The sequence below is a fragment of the Apostichopus japonicus genome, chromosome 11 (genome assembly GCF_037975245.1).
Source record: "Apostichopus japonicus isolate 1M-3 chromosome 11, ASM3797524v1, whole genome shotgun sequence".
NCBI classification, from domain to species: domain Eukaryota; kingdom Metazoa; phylum Echinodermata; class Holothuroidea; order Aspidochirotida; family Stichopodidae; genus Apostichopus; species Apostichopus japonicus.
The window spans coordinates 14612110-14631400 of record NC_092571.1 but is presented as its reverse complement, the minus strand read 5'-3'; the positions used below and the strand labels follow the sequence as shown (position 1 = coordinate 14631400).

The following is a 19291-nucleotide window of genomic DNA, read 5'->3' as shown; positions in this document are numbered from 1 at the left end:
TCAACGTGACATGAAAAGGACACGGACCCAAAGGCCAACAGAACCAAAACAATAAAGCTCTACAAACCAGCCCCAAAAAGCCAACTCCAAACCACAAACAGAACCCCCCAACCCATATTATGTAACGACCACACAACCCCACCCCCCCACCCCCCACACACACACCTGACAACTAACCCACTCCGAAACTTCATCCGGGGTACGCCGTCCCGATGGTAGACAACAGGCCTGCGCATTACCTGCGAAGTTTTCCCAATATGGGTCTTTTCAAGCCCCTAACAGTATTCCCCCTTTTCTTACGAGGGAGCAGAGTTCTTAACTCCTCGTCAACCTTGATCAAGCGGACCTCCCTGTCAGGAACAGGAGGTCCACTAGCGACCATCGTGTCCGGTATAGCGGAAGCGGTTGCGGGTAGGGTGGAAGGGCCGCTCGAGTCAATGAGATCAGTGGCCTGTTTCGTCTCATCAAACCAATCGGAGGACTCCTTAGCCACAACTAATAATGCTGTACTGGAGTCCTCCATTGGCGAGTCAGAATCTGGGCCACTTAATGTCTCTTGGGCCGGTTGACTCGGGGCCCGACTAATATCACCGATAGCGGGCGTAGCTACAGGTAAACCAGTACAAGCGGCATCCTGCTCCGCTAGTACCATCTCTGCCGTTTTGTCCTGCTCTGCCTCAGTGGGCAGGCTGACGGTCTCGGCAAGTTCGATCAAGGACGAGGTGGGACACGAAAGGAGCAACGAAGCCTCCACCGGGCGCTAGTGTCGGACACTGGGGCGATAAGAGGTGCATCAGGTGTTACGGTGTGAAAGGCCGGGACGGGGACCTCTTCAACCAAGCTCGTAGCCACTCTCGCGGCGTATGAGCGGTCTGGGCATAAACGAGCGACATGGCCCGTTTTCCCACACGAGTTACCTACGATATCCCCTTTACACTCGGCCAGGGTATGCCCAACCTGTAAACAGCGACTGCATCGCTTGTTCGGGCACAACCTGGCCTCATGCCCTTCCAGCTCACACCTCCAACAAGTGCGAGGCTGGCCCGGGTATGCAATGTGGGCCCTGTGCCCATTAGCCTACACGGTAGAGGGGATATCGGACTTGAGTTGTACTCTAACTCGTCTGGCCCCGGTCTTTACACCTTACATTCAAGGAATTCCGGCTCCTCGTAGCCGGTTACTTTCCCAAAACGCCCCAGTGTCCGCACAACAGTCTGTTCAGACATGTCCAGAGGGAGATGAAGGACTGTCACCCACACCGAACTGTCATACGGTGTGACCTTCAGTCCCTCAACTCCCTCCAACACATGGACGCCTCGGACGCGGGCAGCCTCCGAGGTAAACCGTACATCAAAACAATTCCTACCCCGGAGAGGTTTACGCTGAAGCGCGTCAACCTCTCCAGGGACCTTTAAACCAACAGAACGCAAAACTGTAAAAAACTTGTCCGGGGACGACCTTAGCCTCCCTCGAAAAACTCAACAATACGATTTTGCTGTCACGGCGAGCCGCCATGACAGCTAGGGGTGTGGCAAAGCCACGCACTTATACAAAACCAAAACGAAACAAACCCAAAACACACAAACTACACTAAAACAAACTGCAAACTAATGAAGGCCAACGTAAAAACACAAAGGTTTGGTCAACGAAAGGTGGAGAGCAGCCGAAAACACGTCCGCACTCCACGAGAACATATAAGTATAAGAATTTAATAATTCATTTGTTTTGTAGTGGTACAGCGCCATCTGAGACTAAATACTAATGAGTACCGGTAACTAGTTTCAGTTTTAATTAGTAGTAACGTATGGATTAGCATAAATATCTTTGTTCGATAAAACTAAATAGTTACAAAGATATCACATGTGACTTTACGATACGGATGATGCAGTGATACCCACCCCCTCTTACCGCTCACGCAACGAAGATATACAAGTCCAAAATTACCCGAAGATTTACATAAATATATGTAGATATGTTTCGAATTGGTTTAAAAATATTTAGCACACTAATATTGTATGATCTACTTTGATTGAAGTTTTTTCGCGAAGGAATTAATCGATAACATCGCACAGTGATAGTTTCGTACAGGGTGCATCACACATGTGCTGTAGGCCCATTTGTATAATAACTGTGCACACAGTTCAGTGACGGTAATATATCATACTGTGCATTATACTTTTTTTTTGCGTATATTCATTCAAGACTCGTGAACTCGCGTCGTGAGGTTGATTTAAGTGTAGGCTTACCCATTCCACGAAACGAATTCCGAATTCAATAGAACGGCTCACGAATTTTGGATAACATAAACACGAACCCAATAGAATGTAGAGTATGTATCATTAGTGCTTTTTATGTGACCCGCCCTGCGGAATCCAAAACGTCACGGCCAAACGGCACTACCCAACCATCCCATTCTAACAAACAAAAACTCAAGTCAAGCGAGCCAAAAAAGTAAATACGCCCACCGACCTGCAGAGGCAGACCCCCAACCACCCATTCAATGAAAATCGTCTTCAACCTGATAGTGAATGTCACACTTCACCGCCTCCAGGAGTGCCTGCCAACTGGCAAATTTTCCCTTATTAAACACTTTATCGCATCTATCTCTCCAAATTATTTTTTCCCTTCAAAATAGCACAAACACAAGTATGTATGTATCATAAGTAAGGTCAACATGTCATTCAAACATTAAAAGTAATGTAAGGGCGTTTGAAGGAAAACCCCGTAACTAGATTTAATTAAGTGTCAGTGTAAAACTCAGTGTATGTCTTCGAACATAGAAGCGATGGCCATTATTGATGCTGACGTAACGAGGAAGCTAATTTTCCTTAGCACGGCATGTAATCCACAGCGTTGTTGGATCATACCACTGTGTTATTGATTTATTAGAAAATAACACTAGGCAACCAACATAATGATGTACTAAATTTGGAGAAACTACCGATCTTATTGGATAATACACATGGAATTTCATGACTAAAATATTTCAAGATGGCTAAAATTGCATGCTTAAAACGCCTGACGGGTAATGTGGTCCACAAATGGATATTGGGAAAATCTATGGAGTCTCAGTTTGAAAATTGCAGTCTTATTTTGAGTAATGATCGGTCTCAAATATGTGTGGTAAGTACTACTCCTTCAGTGTTGAACCGAGTTGAGTGAAATATAATTTATTTAAATATCACCACTTGACCATGTTGCATATCTTTTATAAGCTTAAGATACAAAACATGTTTGAACTGCATGTTAAAATAAAATTCTAAAATTTGTCAATTTCGGTATATCACCACAGACATCAGCAGACTACATCAGCAAAAATGGCTTAAACATTATTAAAACTAAAGTTTCAAATGAATTCACTGTGACGTAACTATAGGGATATCCTTTCATTAGCATCCTGATCAGTTTCATTTTGTATTCAATTGAAATCACCCACACGTGTGCGAATGTGCAGGCAGTACTTGAGAACGACTCTCTGTTTTGATTGATAAACAGCGCTCATCGCTTTGCAGACATTTGCGAACAGTTTTGCATTGACTGCGGTTACTACATATATCATAATTACTGTTTATAATTGTAACTCTACCGCAATATATCGATATGGATTTTTTGTCTACTTTATATTATTCTTTTATTTTTCTTATCACGTTGTCTTTTTCTGAGGACATTGGATGTGATTATCACTGTAAAAATGGACCTATAGTAAATTCAACAGACTGTTATGCGGTTGAAGGCTGTGACTTTTCATTTCCAAGTATTTCATTTTCATATGTATATATATATATACTTAGATTACATTTGAATTTTACCGAACTGGCTACCGATGATGCTGTTCCTCGAGCTCCCTTTCTTTATTCTGGTACGTTCCGGTGGAATGAACACCATACTTATGATCGCTATCTTTTCCAAGTTGAATACCTGCTCTGGCATCCATTGGGGGAGTGTGACGATTTTTCGTTCCGAATCCGAGACATTCAACCGGGAGATGCTGGAACATATCATATTAACCTAACAGAGATTTACTATGACGGGACTGACAGTCCAATCCTCTTACAACACACATACCGTCTGTTTGGTAAGCTGCCCCATGGATATCATAGATTTTCCGGAGCTAGACTATTGGATGAAAGTAGGAAAGACAAATGGCAATGACATGGACAATTTTATCTTCCCTTTGATTCAATCTCGATGAATTATGTTATCGTAGTATTTGAATGCTATCCGTGAAGAATGAAATTAATTTAGAGTTAGCGAAATCGTTCTGTTTAAATACGCATGTGAATTTCCATGGGGTACATATTGGGGGAAGAGAGTTGCACTGGAAAGAAAGAATAATGCATAGCTCATATTGAATTAATATATTGTAAGATGAGGCTTACTGAGTAAGCCGTTAAATTAGTGGTCCTTTAAATTCATATCACTGCTTCTCTGTAAACCTCATATATTCCTCAAGTCGGTTCACAGAGAAGCCCGATATGAAAAACTTACATTTAGCTCTGCAAAATATGTAATATATACTTTCATGTCGTCTTTAGAACAAGCTATGTACCATGTATTTTGTTAATTAATTAATTTTTATTATCCATGAACTTTTATCCTCCTTGTTGAGTCATAAAAGGTCAATAAAGACTATATTTGATTTTACTTAGGCCTAACATAAATGAGGTAATATATCTACAACTTGTCAAGAATAAAAGACAATTGTCATGAAGGAATGTCTCAGGAGAGAGAAAGCGAGAGAGAGAAAGTGAATTTGACGAGTAATTATTAAAATATAGAAATATATTCATTTAAAAGGATATACAAGGCTCTCAATGCTATGCTATTGGTATGCTATTTTCAGCCATGCGCAATTGAAGTTAAAGATACGCATGCGTTAAAAGTATGCTTTCAAGGATAATTATACATGTAGAGTATTACAAACATACAGTTACGGGCGCAAGTCTCCGACGCGAGGGAACTTTAAAAGTTGTTAAGATGGAAGGATTTTTTGTTTCTTCGTTCTTTGTTCTTGGCATCTCTCTGGGATCATGTTATTGTGACGTCACTGATTGTAATTCTCACTGCATAGATAGAGAAGCAGTACTTCCAAAAGAATGTTACGCTTTTGTAGGATGTGACTTCTCGTTCCCGGATATTCATATTAATGAAGACTACATTATATTATATATGTATAAACTTTATATACATGTATACGGTTTACGAGTGGCAATGAACTTTACCAGTCGTACTACCGGAGAAGTTTTTTCTAAAGGAATCTTCTCATACAACGGAATACAGCGACGACTGAATCAGACAGTAAATCGATATTTATTTCAAGTTATGCTAGAATATCTGTCGTACTACGGCACTAATGTTACTAAGGCTGATTTTTCGTTCTCCATCTTAAACCTTCAACGAGAGGATGCTGGTACTTATCATCTGTCATTGACTGATTCTTACTCCCCATATACTCTTTACTATCATCACACCTATCATCTCTTTACAGTCTACCAGCCTTCTACACCTCTTGTTTGTCAAGGCCCCTCCTCATCCCCTTCTGGTTCCTACCACGTAACTATATCTTGTTCAATAACAAACGGGTTTCCACCGATAAATCTGGAAATGATTGAGCCCGACGGCTGTGATTTTCAGAAACATTACACAGATGATAACGGTATTCAAGAGCTTTCTATTAACGTCATGTCTTGTGATCAGAACTCAACCGTTGGATGCATCGCTACTCAGGAACAGCTGGAGTTCTTTTCTACACCGCAGTATTCTGGCCGATGTGAGTTTAACATCTCTAAAAGTAATCCAGGTGAGTTTTTTGTCATTTTTATTATCAACCGTGTACGCAAATGCTATGAAAGAGAAAAGTGTCTATTCATCATTTGTATAGCCATCGGTTAACATATAAATATACCCCACCCCAAGAAGAAAAGAATTGTTCAAATTTAACAAACTATCCAAGCCCAATTTCTGAATACTAAACCGCACCAACAGAAGCTTTTACTTTTATAACTGCTTATTCCCCGTTAATGTTGAAGTATCCAATTTTAATCCAAAATGACTTTAAGCTCAGTGTTTCCTTGCACACGTTGCTCCGAAGTCGGTGGGCTGGTGGGTATGGTTAAGGGACTTCTTGTTTTTGATCCCAAGCTCCATTTTACAGGCGCCTCCTGATATTCCTGTCCTGTCATTGCCAGGTTCATTTTTGCAAACGTTCAACGCTAACGTACAAAAACACGTGAACTTTCTTCAAGTGATATTTATTGATAAGTACAGTGATACAAAGAAGCCTTGTTATGTTGTTTAATAGTCTTCAATTTTAAGAAAAGGAGACCTGCACGCAGTTGTGGATATAGCTACATTAGAACATGTGATAGTTATAACCATGGAAGACGGCACCATTGCATGATTCACATAAGGTTTTGACCTTAGAGCCTCAAGTAGTTTGAAGAAAATATTAGAATAAAATAAAACTGTTAGCAAACAGCTTATCCACTAGAGAGCCTGTGTGGGAGCATGTGTAAAAGTAAGTTGGCCTGACGTTCGATTCTAGCAGGATCTTCTTCAAAGGCCTAATGACAAGTATTCGGACAAATATTAGGACAAATATAAGGAAATACTTATAACCTTTGTGTGGTGACCTAGTTGAGGCAGCATATTTTTGTAATTAAAAGTGGACTGTTGTTTCCGTTTTGGTGTATGTCGAATGGGTGAAGATGTAGTGTGGGCTGATGGTAGATTTAAATAGTGGAATAAGCGACATTGCTTGCCCTACGTTCACTATGTGAAACATTCTGTCATATTCAGTTCACATCCGTTTTTTTTTTAAGAGAACCAACGACATCTCTGCACAACCTTGTCATTGTGACATTCACTTTTCAGGTTGAAGGCGATTTTCGTTTCATTTTTTTAAGATTTCACGCAGTATTTCATTGAAATATAAATGAGATTTCGTTTCATTAACATTTAAAAGTTACGTACAGCGTCAGAGAATTATTTCGCATAACCATCGTTTGGTTTATATTTACCTGCATATACACACATTACTGTCATATAGTCATATAGTTTGCAAATGGAAACTATGAAGAGATAACTCGTACATTTGTTATCATCATCCATTCTCTGAGAGTAACAAATGGTAAGCTGAACATTGAAAGGATAAGCGAGAAAAATAAACATTGGTTCTTTACCTTCTACAATCCACACTCCGAAGGCAGATTAACAGGAATTGAGAAATACTTATATTATTTCACTGAATACTGTGACCAAAGTATTTTATTTTCCTGTGTTAACACTTCCGTGCATGCGCACGATCCTTAACCTCTTCTAGAATACCTTCTGTCTACTATTGGTTTCTATCGAAAGAAGACTTCACTGCAAAGTTAGTCGGCGGTCGTTATAAAGCACAGCGTAAACATTGTTAAAGACGACACTGCAGAGTTAGACAGCGGTGTTCGTAACGTACATGATAATCATTGTTAACAAATGGAGATTTTACAATTTTTTATTTTATTTGTCGTAATGTCCCAGTAAATGTCATTGTCTGAGTGTATCGATTGTAATTTTAATTGTCAAGATGGACCAGCTATCAGATTGACAGGTTTTTATTCTGTTGTAGGATGTGACTTTGCCTTCTGAGATATTTCCTTTTCATATAAATATGAATTATATATATATACTACGATTTCAGTTGAACTTCACTGAGATGGCCCACATCGGAGTGACATCTGCCCGTACTTTTGCTGAAACTGAGCTGTTATGGTCAAATGGTGAGCATATAGTAAATCAATATTTATTTTAATTACTCACTTGAAAATTATTCATCGCATTTTTATGATTTGGGTTTTACAGTTCTAAACCTCCAACCAGAAGATGCTGGAACTTACCATGTGCCATGGGTCGATTATGATCATAATATTATACATGCTACTCTCCTGCAGCATACTTACCGTCTGTTTACAGTTTATCATCCTCCTTCACCTCACCTTTGTGACATGAAAACTCTTACTTCAGAATAATAATTTTTACTTTGAACTGACATGTTCAAGACCAGACAAATATATCCAGTTGTAGAGTTGCTTGTTATTGAAAAGAGGGAAATTTGAGAAACACTATTATTCACTTAAAGGTAACATTTAATGTGTTTAAAATTTATATTACTTCGTGTAGTGGTAATTCAACAGTTGGCTTTGTTGCTACTCGGGGACACTTGGACTTCATGTCCATCACCAGTTACTCTAATAGTTGTGCTTGGGAAGTTCCAAAGACATATCCAGGTAAGACAAACTGTTATCTGCTTCAAGCGTTTCTAGGTCACCGGTGCTTTCAATGTATTATTCATACCTCGTTCATGTTTTTAGTGGCAAAACACGTGCTTTTATATAAACAGGCAGGAGTGGGCTGGGGATAATACCAAAACTATTGGCTCAGTAAAATGGGTTGCAGTCATAAATTGCTTAACACTCTTTAAATTATATTTCGTGGGAGAGTGATACTTTTGGCATCCTGGTTGGAATACTTTCTCCGTCGATAGGGCTGGTAATAGTACCTCATAAACTTGAAGGCTACTTTAAGTTTTAAATTTATGCACACTCCTCGTCGGCTTACAAAAGAGACGGTGTCTTGTAATGTTGTTGTTCGTTTTTCATGCAGTCCACAACTTAGTATCACGCACAAAATCAATTCCGTCTCATTAAATATATGAAAAGTATTCTAAGGTCAAGGTTGCCTTGCCTCACAACATTTTCGTATTTCAGTGTTTTTATCCCCCACAGACTCAAGTATCAAATACGTTTACTATCGATGTACGCATAAACAGTGAATTCCTAACAAGATAATTATTAAAGTACAGTAAAACGCTCTCAGGTGTTTCTACTTATCCTATATCATAGACTGATGATAACTCGCGTATACACTTTACTCTCATCACATCTAACAACTCTTTACATTATACCAGCCTTCTACACCTTATTTGTCAAGGCCTCTCCTCATCTCCATCCTATAACACGTCGCTCTATCTTGTTCAATAACAGACGGGTTTCCACCGATAAATCTGGAAATAATCCAATGCGAGGGCTGTGATTATCAGAAACATTACACAGCTAATAACGGACTAAAGAGCTTTTAGTCTACGTTACTTATTGTGATCAGAACTCAACCATTGGATGCATCTGTACCCAGGAACAGTTGAAGTCCCTTTCTACATCACAGTGTGCTGACAGATGTGAATTTAACATTCTCCAGAACCGATCAAGGTAAGTCATTACTTTAAGTCATTACGTTATTTGAACGGGAAAATGTATCTTAAAGAAAACAAGACAGCGACATTCTTTATGAAAATTTCTAGTTCAGTATTTGCATATTTTATTGCTGTAACATTCATTAGTGTAATATTAACACTAACATTATAACTGGTATTTTGTGTCACGAATATAAGTTTAATGTTATAACGATCAATGAATACAATCATCACATAATAAACACCTTTGAATTCAAAGTTAATAAAGTTGATATAAACTGTAAAAGATTATTGCAAAGAATGGTTATAAAGGTCATTCGTGAGAAAATGTACTTGCCACTTTTTTTTAAACTTACCATGCTTTCAATTGTGAAAGTAAAACATAGAAGTGTAATTTCTCTTCTGTTTTTCCTACATACAGGCTAACGATTTGAATAGTTGCTTTGATTCGTGAAAAAAATCACTTCCTTAATTGCTTTGTTTTTAATCTTTCAATGTCAAACAATGTTCAATAACGAAACAAAGCACACACTATTTTTATGATACTCTCATTAATAAGTTTAGTGATTAACGACTGTCTCGGATAAACAGAGATTTTTGTTGTTGTAGGGATTCTTTTCAACACATTCCAGACAGCTCGGTAGTTACGAAAGGAATAACAATAAAATAAGTATGTTTATGCCATTGCGAGTTTCGCAGTGGCTGTTAAATGCATTTAAAAACTTAAACCCTTATGCGGAGGAAGAAAGTATTGTGTTTTTTCATGAACAAAATATATGAAGACATGCTTCATCCAATTCCTAATTTGTTTAATTTGTGCCAAATATAACTTCTTCTCTTGATAGGTCATCAACTACTTCAAAATAAGATCAACGTTGCTGTTATTACATCACATTTAAAAAATAATGATTTATTTGATAGTAATACTATTTTTGAAACCATTAAATAAGTGCTATAACATATATACTTGTGCTTAAGACATCTATTTAAGTTATATATTTTTTTTTCAATGCCATTATTTATTTAAATTCTATTAACAATGTGGTTGATTAGGTTGGATAAGTAAAATTATAATTATAATTTAAAGTTTGTTTGTGTACCGTGACATGTAGTCATTACAGAATACAGAACAGAATTTAAAAAAAGAGAAAACGGTCGAAATGGACTGGAGAAATCACAATCTATAAATTTGTTAATAAAAACAACTACACTCCGTTCAGATTCTGTAACTGGAAAATATTCATGCCTGACGACAAACAACAGTTCATCATATTTTTCTAAAAAGCGCTTCTTTTTTTACTCTCATTCTCCCATTACAGCGCCCTCTAAACCCGGGGCACGTATCCTCCCTTGTCCCCCCCCAGATACGCCACTGGCATGTCGTGCCTTTGATCAGCCCAAACGGCTGCGTAAGCTGAAAGTGAGAAACAGGCGTCAAGAAGTTTCAAAATATTGTTTTACTGATTTAATTGAACTATGGGTGTATTGTAGACACCTCTCTGATGTAACAGAGGTTCACAAGAAATAGTGTCATGTTTAATGGACTTTCGATTTGCTTGTGTAATAAACACAACTTAAATTGTGAACATTTCCAATGCCAGTTATGAGAAAAAAGACTTTCAATATATTTAAAATGAGTATGCTCTGAATTATGAAAGTAAAACCAGGAAGCAGATTAGGTGTCTATTTTACCTTTCCTACGAAAACAAGTTACCCAAAACTGTTTCGACCAAGAAATGAAATCACTTCCTTCATTTATTCTACACAAGATCAAACAATATTCGAAAAAGAAACAATGAATATTCACCTGACTTTTTTATCATTGAATCGAATATAAAAGACAAAACTATAACTATGCTGAACTAATATTTAAATTGTTAAATGAAAATGAATGGCAACCACCATTTCAAAATTAAGTGTATCATACGACAAGATAATCAGAGAAGACTAAATGATAGCATTTATCATATAATATATCTTTAAAAACCGATCCTTATGGTTGAATACTGACATTTGACAATTACAAGTATTTTCCGTCGTTATGTATATTATAGTTAAGGGTTTGTAAACGTCTCGGTGGTTCTGGAAATATCATTTTTAGTAATTGTGCTAGACAATATAGACAATCGTTTGGTGTTGAAATGTTTTTCTTTTTTCATCATTTCTGATCATATTTTGCTTTAAGAGACTTTTCTTGGTATCGTCTGGCTAGCCATTAAGGTCAAAGAGATTTCAAATTATTGATTATTCCGTAGGACAGAATGAGTATTCTTCACGATTCATGCCGTTACTTCTTCCCTCGGTCCTGTACATATCCTTTTGAGTGCTTTCTGATTTTGTGATATTAGTTTTTTTTTTATTGATTCAAGATATAGTGTAGGTGTTTAAAAGGTTGTGGATCTCTTCCTACTGGTGTTTGGGACAATGTGATGTCGTGTTTTAAAGAACGAGTTTACGCTGTAACCAAGCAAAGTTCATTATTTTATGTTTTAGCGCTGTTTGCGTTCATAATTAGTTATTTGGGTTTTGCTTTTATCATATTGTTTTCAAAGATTCTGGATGTATCGTTTGTATTTGTGATTCAAATTCATGTAGCGTATTGCGGTCTGGATAGATTGCTTAGTATTTGTCAATCTATATGCATTGTTTCATAATGGTGTTTAAATTAGTTAAATTAATTTTACAGATGATCAGTATGCGGTAGGCGCATTATTTACAGATATGCTATAGAAAGCAGGATCAACTTTCAAAAGCATGACCCAACTACCAGCGGTAGAACTCATCTTATATCAATTCTCCGTAATGATCACCGATTCCCTTGACTGTAGGTTCATATTTCATCGGGCACTTCGCGGACCTCTCATGAAGTAACCTCGTGGTACCTTCAACACTCATTTTATTGAAGTTATAACAAAGACAATCTTCTCATTGGTAAGGTGTACAGGTTACTCGCCGTAAGTGTCCTCTGATATCCGCCGTATAGCACTTATCCACCCTAGCATTTCACTCTGTGCTAACCAAAACGCCTCGTTTTACCTGGAATAGCTACGGTTTTAAGAATCTACTTTAAATAAAAGTTAACTTACGGTGGTTGACAGATAAGATAAACTTCAAATCTTAGTAAGAGGATCTTCAGGAAAAAAGTCAGACTACAAAACCGTGACAGATTAAAGCACAAATATCAAGCATCCCACTTGCTTTTGTTTTGTTACTTATGATTTCATTGAACTGAAATACACAGCAATTTTGGTGAATTTATCGCGAAAAGAAAAGAACGAACGTTTCTTCACAATTCTACGCACTTTTTTTCTTCCATTGAAGTAGAGTAAAAAGAGAGTAATAAATATAATGACTGTAATACTATATGAGGGTGTACATCTAGGTAGTCTACAGTCAACCAACACTTGTGTATTCAGAAGAATATGTATAATATTATGTTCTCTTTTTCCACATGACACGCACAGCCACGACGACATACATCCCCACGTTGACACACACTATACGATCCGCCTACTGGTTCACCAACTCCTCCGGCCCAAACGCCATCCCCTGGCTACGCTGATATTAAATGCTTCAAACGTGAGTCTCCATTACGTCCTACTCATCTTTATCTTACTTTTCTGGTCTTTAATATTTTGTATGTCTCTATTAAAATCACACAGAAGTCTCTGCGATGTGTGGTTTGTCTATTTCCCAGCCTAATGACGCTTATACATTCAGCATTCAGCGGATCTAATTCACTTGAAATGGTTGGCTTAGGTTCTACGAACTGTCTTTTGTATCACAAATTTACACCATATTAGAACAATATAGGTAATAATATAAAGTGTAATCATTTAAATAAATATCATTTATTCAAAGTAGAGAGCGAGGGCAACTCACACGCAAACACCTCATGAACATGATCAAGGCATGCTCAATAAATGCGTATTGAACAGGCTTTAAATGTTTTCATGTTGGTGTTACAGTGTCACATATTTTGTGTTCAAAGATATGTAACGGGTGAGATGAACAAGCACTTCGTACTGATTGATAAGCGATCTAACTGTGTTTCATCTCGAAGAACCTTAATCATGTTACTGCTTGTCGAACTATTAATTATATTTCTTTCTTTCTTTCTTTTTCCTCGTTGAAGCATTCATCATCTTTCTTCGGGATCGGCAATATGACATCGGTGAGCTTACTTAAGAGTCAAGAACTGTAGAAGACTTGCTCTAATTTAAGTTCTATATCGATCTCAGTGGATATTGTTATCACAGCAGCTGATTCATAAGTGTTCACCACTTCACTGAAAAAGTAAACTAGTCAATATTGCCACGGACTAACGTTAAATTAGTTTGTAACGTTAGTCAATGCACACGGACTAGCAAAAATCTTCGTTTCATCACTGCTTCTTAGTCATTTTACACTGACTAAGGAAAATATAATCGCAGCTTAGTCGGTGGCGACGGACTAAGGTATTTTAACCCATGGACTAAGAACGACACGGACACCCGATTTACGCCATAGTCGTAGCTTAGTCGGTGTCGACGGACTAATGTATTTTAACCCAATTCGATTCAATTCACTTTCGAAACCGAGAGGCAACGGCAGCTTGCTGGGCTTGGCATAGTTTCATACGATCACTCTTAGCAACTTTCAACCGTAAATCACCCAAGAAGGTCTTTAGAAGAATGGAGGTATTAACTGCCATCATCGGCCTACCTGTTATTACTTTTATTGAAGGTAAAATTAAAGTTAATTGTTAGGCCACTGGCACTAGTACTGTATTATGGTTAGTGTTACGCTACGCAGTACGTGTAACCGTTGTTACGCTGGCGTTTCGCAATACACAAGTGCAATGACAGTGAGTAGCCTATAGGCTTCTACTGGGTACTGTAGTGCATTCTCAACACTAAAGTGTGCATTCAAAACACTAATTAACAATGTGTTATGTATGTATTGGGCTAGATTGAGCAGTGGCACATAATCTTCTAATTTATTCCCAAACAAATGCTGGGACTATAAGTCTCAATAGTTTATTTGAAGTCTATACTCATTTGGTAAAGATTTCCTGTAATTTCCCATGTGAATCTAAATCGGTAGGCTATGTGATATTGAATAAGCAAGGCTAGACCTTCAAACTTACAGTCACAGTAGGCTGAACAAATTATGTTGGCTAGTCACCGGTATTATATACTACAGTACTACTAGTAAAACTAAATCAAAACGACCGAAAGACAAACTTAGTGTAACAAAGTACTGATTCTTCTCTAGCCTAGGTCTAAACAGGCTTCTTATGTGAGCAAGCAAAATAACAACTAAAAACGATTAAGCCTATAAATAAATTGGCTCAGTGCATTTGTGTTTCTAAAATTTTATATTGTTATAGATCATAAAACAAACAAAGATTTAGCCCATGTTTTATTATCTCTGTATTCTGGGCATTTGATTCTGGTTGCAATGGTGATGACACTCTGGTTCAAATGTTTAGCTTTATACAGTCTGCTTCAAACTTTGGGATTGTTTTTTGAGACTATAGTGGAAGCAAATCTCACATAACTTTGTAGTGACAACTTTCTTTAATTTTTTTTTTTCAAATGATGAATACTTTGCTGTTTCTTTTTTCCAGGAAGAATTGAAAAGCCAAATATCCAAGTCAAGGGTGAGGTTTCCTGTGAAGTACGACACTAGTGTGGAGGCAACAACAGAAGAGGAGAACTGTGTTATATATGGCTTAAACACTTGTTTTAAGATGATATATTGGTACCCTTCGCAGAACTAAAGAGTTTATCCGATAGTCCAAAAAGCAAAGGAACAAGTACCATAGAGAAAAGAAGATGGAAGAGTGAGTTTAACTATTGTACCCAACTGTTTAATGATATTAAAGATACTTTTCATAACCTGTTTTAAAAAAAAACAGTCTTGTATATCATTTAGCAATTTAGCAATTTAGCAATAGCAATTTTAAAGTCACCTAATAGCTAACCTATATCAGCTTTCATGGTAACCACATCAAAGTAAGTACACTGTGTCAGTAATGGCCCCAAGAGCAACAAATGGCCATCGCCAGTAATTATTGGTAGTGGGGTACCCCTGCCAGTGATCAATAATTGACCCCTCACGGCTGACCTAGGTCAGCTCATGAGGTAACCACTCGAAACCTACTTTAAAATTGCTCTCCCAGCCACACCCACCACAGCCGGTTTGCCAGTCGTCTGGTTTCATATACAGGAATGCACTGTGAACATTGTGATGTACAAGGCAATTGGTTACCTTCCCAGCTAACCAAACCCTCTGGGCTCCCGGTCTATTGGGATCATTATTAACATGATTAACATGATTATTAAGCTTTGAAAAATAACTTGGTGTTATGCTGTGCAAAGCTAATAATTATTTGGTAAAGCTGCTATTCCTGGCTTATAATTTGAGGGACCTAGATTTAAATGTATACCTACCAATTTGTTATAACATTTTAATGTAAATGTATGTTTATGATAATGTGAGTTATCATGTGCTATATCTGTATCTGTGCTTACACGTATATCATATTTTCTGTTCACAGGTCAATAATGGTGCAGATTTTTCTGAAGACAAGTGGGAGGCCATTTCTAGTTAAGAGAAAACTCTTTTTCGCGAAGACTTAACTGGTGTCGATTTGGGGTACCATTTTAAAACGAAAGTCGTAAGGAACTCTTGCCCAAGATTCAACTTTGCATTATTGTGCAGCACTGTTTGATCCATTAACTTGTCTTAACTTTGTTGGAATAAAATGATATTTTCAGATTTTTGTTTACAGTGATTTTTTCTTCATCTGTCGAAAGTCAGCTTTTGTAGACATCAGAAGTTTTATCAGAAATAAATATTGCCAACGTACACATTATTTGTGTTTCTTCTGCTCTCTTTTCTTTCAGTGATTCTAGTCAGTGAAACTAGTCGGGTTTAATTCTTTCAGTGATTCTAGTCAGTGCAACTAGTCAGTCGATACCGACTAAGAAAGGTTAGTCGGGAGAGGCACCATCAATTCCTCAGATTGCACAATTTTCCATAAGGATGCTGCCAACATACCCACCGCCTACATGGGAGGCATCGACCGAAGGGCAATCCATTTCCTTTAGAAAAAAACATGGATTCGCCTCAATTAATAGTTTGATATCGCTTACGAGGCACACGGGAACATGAAATGAAACCATCTTTGTGAGGCAGCAGCTTTTCTTGAGAGATTATGTTGGGGTAGAAAGTGATATTATAATACATGAGAGGGCCAACTCAACTGGCTGACCAACTTTGAAAATAAGAACGTTGTAAAAGAGCAGGAATTTGTGAAGACGTGACTGTTGTAAAATAACAATATTGCTTAAAGTTAGCGACGTTAAAACATTATTAATATTCTTTTAAGATGGTATAAAACGATCAATCAAACGAAATGGAAGATAGAAGGTTGGTTACAGTAGGAAATATAGGAGGGGGTAACATTCCATTTTTCACACAACATACAATAAGTCGTTTAACTCGATGAAGCAAGAAATAATATAGATCCTTTTATTCAAAGATATTTAAAAGATACTGTGAAACATGCCGTCGAATTTGTTCATTACATCTTCCTATAAGTAACTGTGAGGTATTAAAAAGAAATGTTAAAATACTAATAGAAATCAACAACGTGTATAATCAATGTCTTTAAATACGCATATTATAATAAGATTGGCCAATGGTAAGGAGAGCATGTTACTTATCGTTCACAAATATTAGGTACTTGTTTTGGGTACGTGAAAACTATCTTTAATTAACTTTGTAAGAATAGCACAACGGACCTTACTTTAATGTCAAAATACAAGCATCATTTCACATTTAGGAGCTCAAAGACAGATTGTCATTTAGAAACAAGAGATAACTTTCTCTTGAATGTGAGGGCGACATTTCAGTTTCATAGACCTTATTTAAAAAAGCTAGAGCCCTTGCAATGATTTTTATCTATAAGAATCGAATATAAATGTCTTTGGCAATGCTTCCATCGCCTGGTAACATCTTGGTGCTGGGATAATCTCCCGAAAACGTACGACAAGTATGGAATGTGTTTTTCGAGTCTCAGACATACCGTCTGGGGCGGTGGATTAATACACTAGTCCCTCAACCGCCAAGGTTTTTAGTTGCGTAAAATGAATAGAAAAGTAAAGGTGGTAAAAAGAGTAAACAAATTTGGACGGCGAATATTTGCCCATAAGAATGAACCGTAATGACTGTCATCTCTTATACTCCTATATCTCATCAAAATGGCAGCCCCCGACACTGAATTCAACCCATATGTCTCCTAAATAGAACAATTGTTCACTAAAGTAATCCATGTTTGCTGAAAGTCATTTCCATACACACAGTATGGAAATACCATTAGGGGATTAGTGCATTGGATATGCAGCGTTAACCTTCCCCTCGCCACCGTCGGAACTGTGTAGAAAGGAGTGGATGAGACGAATCGACGGTAACTTAAAATAACAACCTGATTAATTCAGATAATCAACCCGGTATCCCTTCAGTTACACAAACAAAAGATAGTCGCTAGTTTTGGTCAATTTGTACTGCGGTATTGACCGTTAAAACTCAGTACAATTCAAGTTTTTAATCTAATTCAATTTAATTTCAATCACTTAATCAATAAAAACGAAGACATAAGCTTACTCAAAAGAGAGAACATGAATATAGATAAAAATAAATTAATAAAATTATGCAGGGTACATCAAATTATATGGTAATTGATTGAGGTGACTAGGGCTGCTGAGAAAGATTAAAGGAAAAATGTAGAGGAGAATAAAAAAATGAAGAAGAAATAAAGTATTCTTTGAATGCAAAAATGACCTCGCCCCGTCCATCCTACCTACATCACCTACGGCAGTGCAAACCACGCTACAGCGAGCCAGAAAAAAATTAACTACTATAGTATACTATCTTATGTACATAATAAGGGGACCAGACTAATAGCTTTCAGATATTAGGAACTTAGAAACATCGTAAGATATCCAAAATGTGTTCATCATGAACGACTTTGGTCAGAACTATCGCAACTCATACGAGGCCAAGCTTCCCGGCCTATATGCTGATATCCTCACTTAGGGAGTATTTACGTAATATGGTACTCCCAGTGGTTCGGAACCGATTGTTATTGGTTGTAACTTTACTGTGCTGCTTACGTGATCCGCCCAGAGGAATTGAAAACGTCACGGCTTAAATGCTTTCAACACCAAACCCTACCCGTACTTTAACTAAACCATCAGCAATAAAGAATTACCACATACATCCAACTGAACCCCCCACCCCCCCCTTGGTCACACCGAACTGAACACGAATCATCTACAAAAGTAAAAACGGTCGGACCGTCCGTAGGCCTCTATTACCCAAAACAGAATAACAACGGCCCTTGGAAACAGGTCTCGACAAGCCGACAAACTGATTATAACTGGTTGTTATTTTACTGCAGGCTACGCCATCTCATTCACCGCCAAGCAATCTTGCAATTAGTTTTGTTAAATTGAACAATCATCGATACCGAACCATATTCTTCTCGATACAGGCGAATTGTACACACCTCGACAAATTAGTATATGTCTGCCTAGTTGACAAGCTATTCTATGCATACTTTGTAAGAAAAGTCACCCAGGAGAGAACCTGGGCACGAAAACCAAACTACCAAACTACCGAACGACTGATCAGCTCTCAACCCCAGTCCCCTTGCATCGAGACTGACTGTGTGATCATCGTCGGGTGTGTATCACCATTCCCCTCGAAAGGGAACAGGTACTACACATGATCTTAGCCAAAAGGCCGAGAAGCGAATCTATGCATTGGCATTTTGACGAAGAATCCCAACGTGATCAGTTGTAGTGCTGCAGGTAACTGGGCAACACGCCAAATGTATTTTTCACTAGTTGTCGGGTTATACTTACGCAGTAAGTCTGCAACTCGTCTGTTCAAGGTCATTCCAATGCCAATAGCTGGATGAGATATATAAGAGAGACAGATAAAGACATTCCACCCGAGAAATTTGTCCTCTGTAATATATGCTCATAACAATCGATCTCCTACTTGAAA

At 37.8% G+C, this 19291-nt stretch overlaps 1 long non-coding RNA gene and 1 pseudogene across 4 annotated transcripts; one reads left to right on the top strand and one right to left on the bottom strand.

The window, feature by feature from the left end:
- The first annotated feature begins 429 nt into the window (after positions 1-429).
- Positions 430-16091, top strand: LOC139975707 (uncharacterized). Of its 4 annotated transcripts, none has more exons than XR_011795854.1 (8): positions 430-4075; positions 5489-7760; positions 8161-8267; positions 9024-9245; positions 11916-12808; positions 13365-13954; positions 14841-15056; positions 15774-16091. It is a non-coding gene; the product is annotated as an uncharacterized lncRNA (long non-coding RNA). The 4 variants fall into 4 exon arrangements; XR_011795856.1 differs by having other exon boundaries at positions 5489-8267; positions 11916-12160; positions 12694-12808; XR_011795855.1 differs by having other exon boundaries at positions 5489-8267; positions 12694-12808.
- A 2868-nt stretch (positions 16092-18959) lies between these two features.
- Positions 18960-19036, bottom strand: LOC139976581 (U2 spliceosomal RNA; annotated as a pseudogene).
- Positions 19037-19291: the final 255 nt, after the last annotated feature.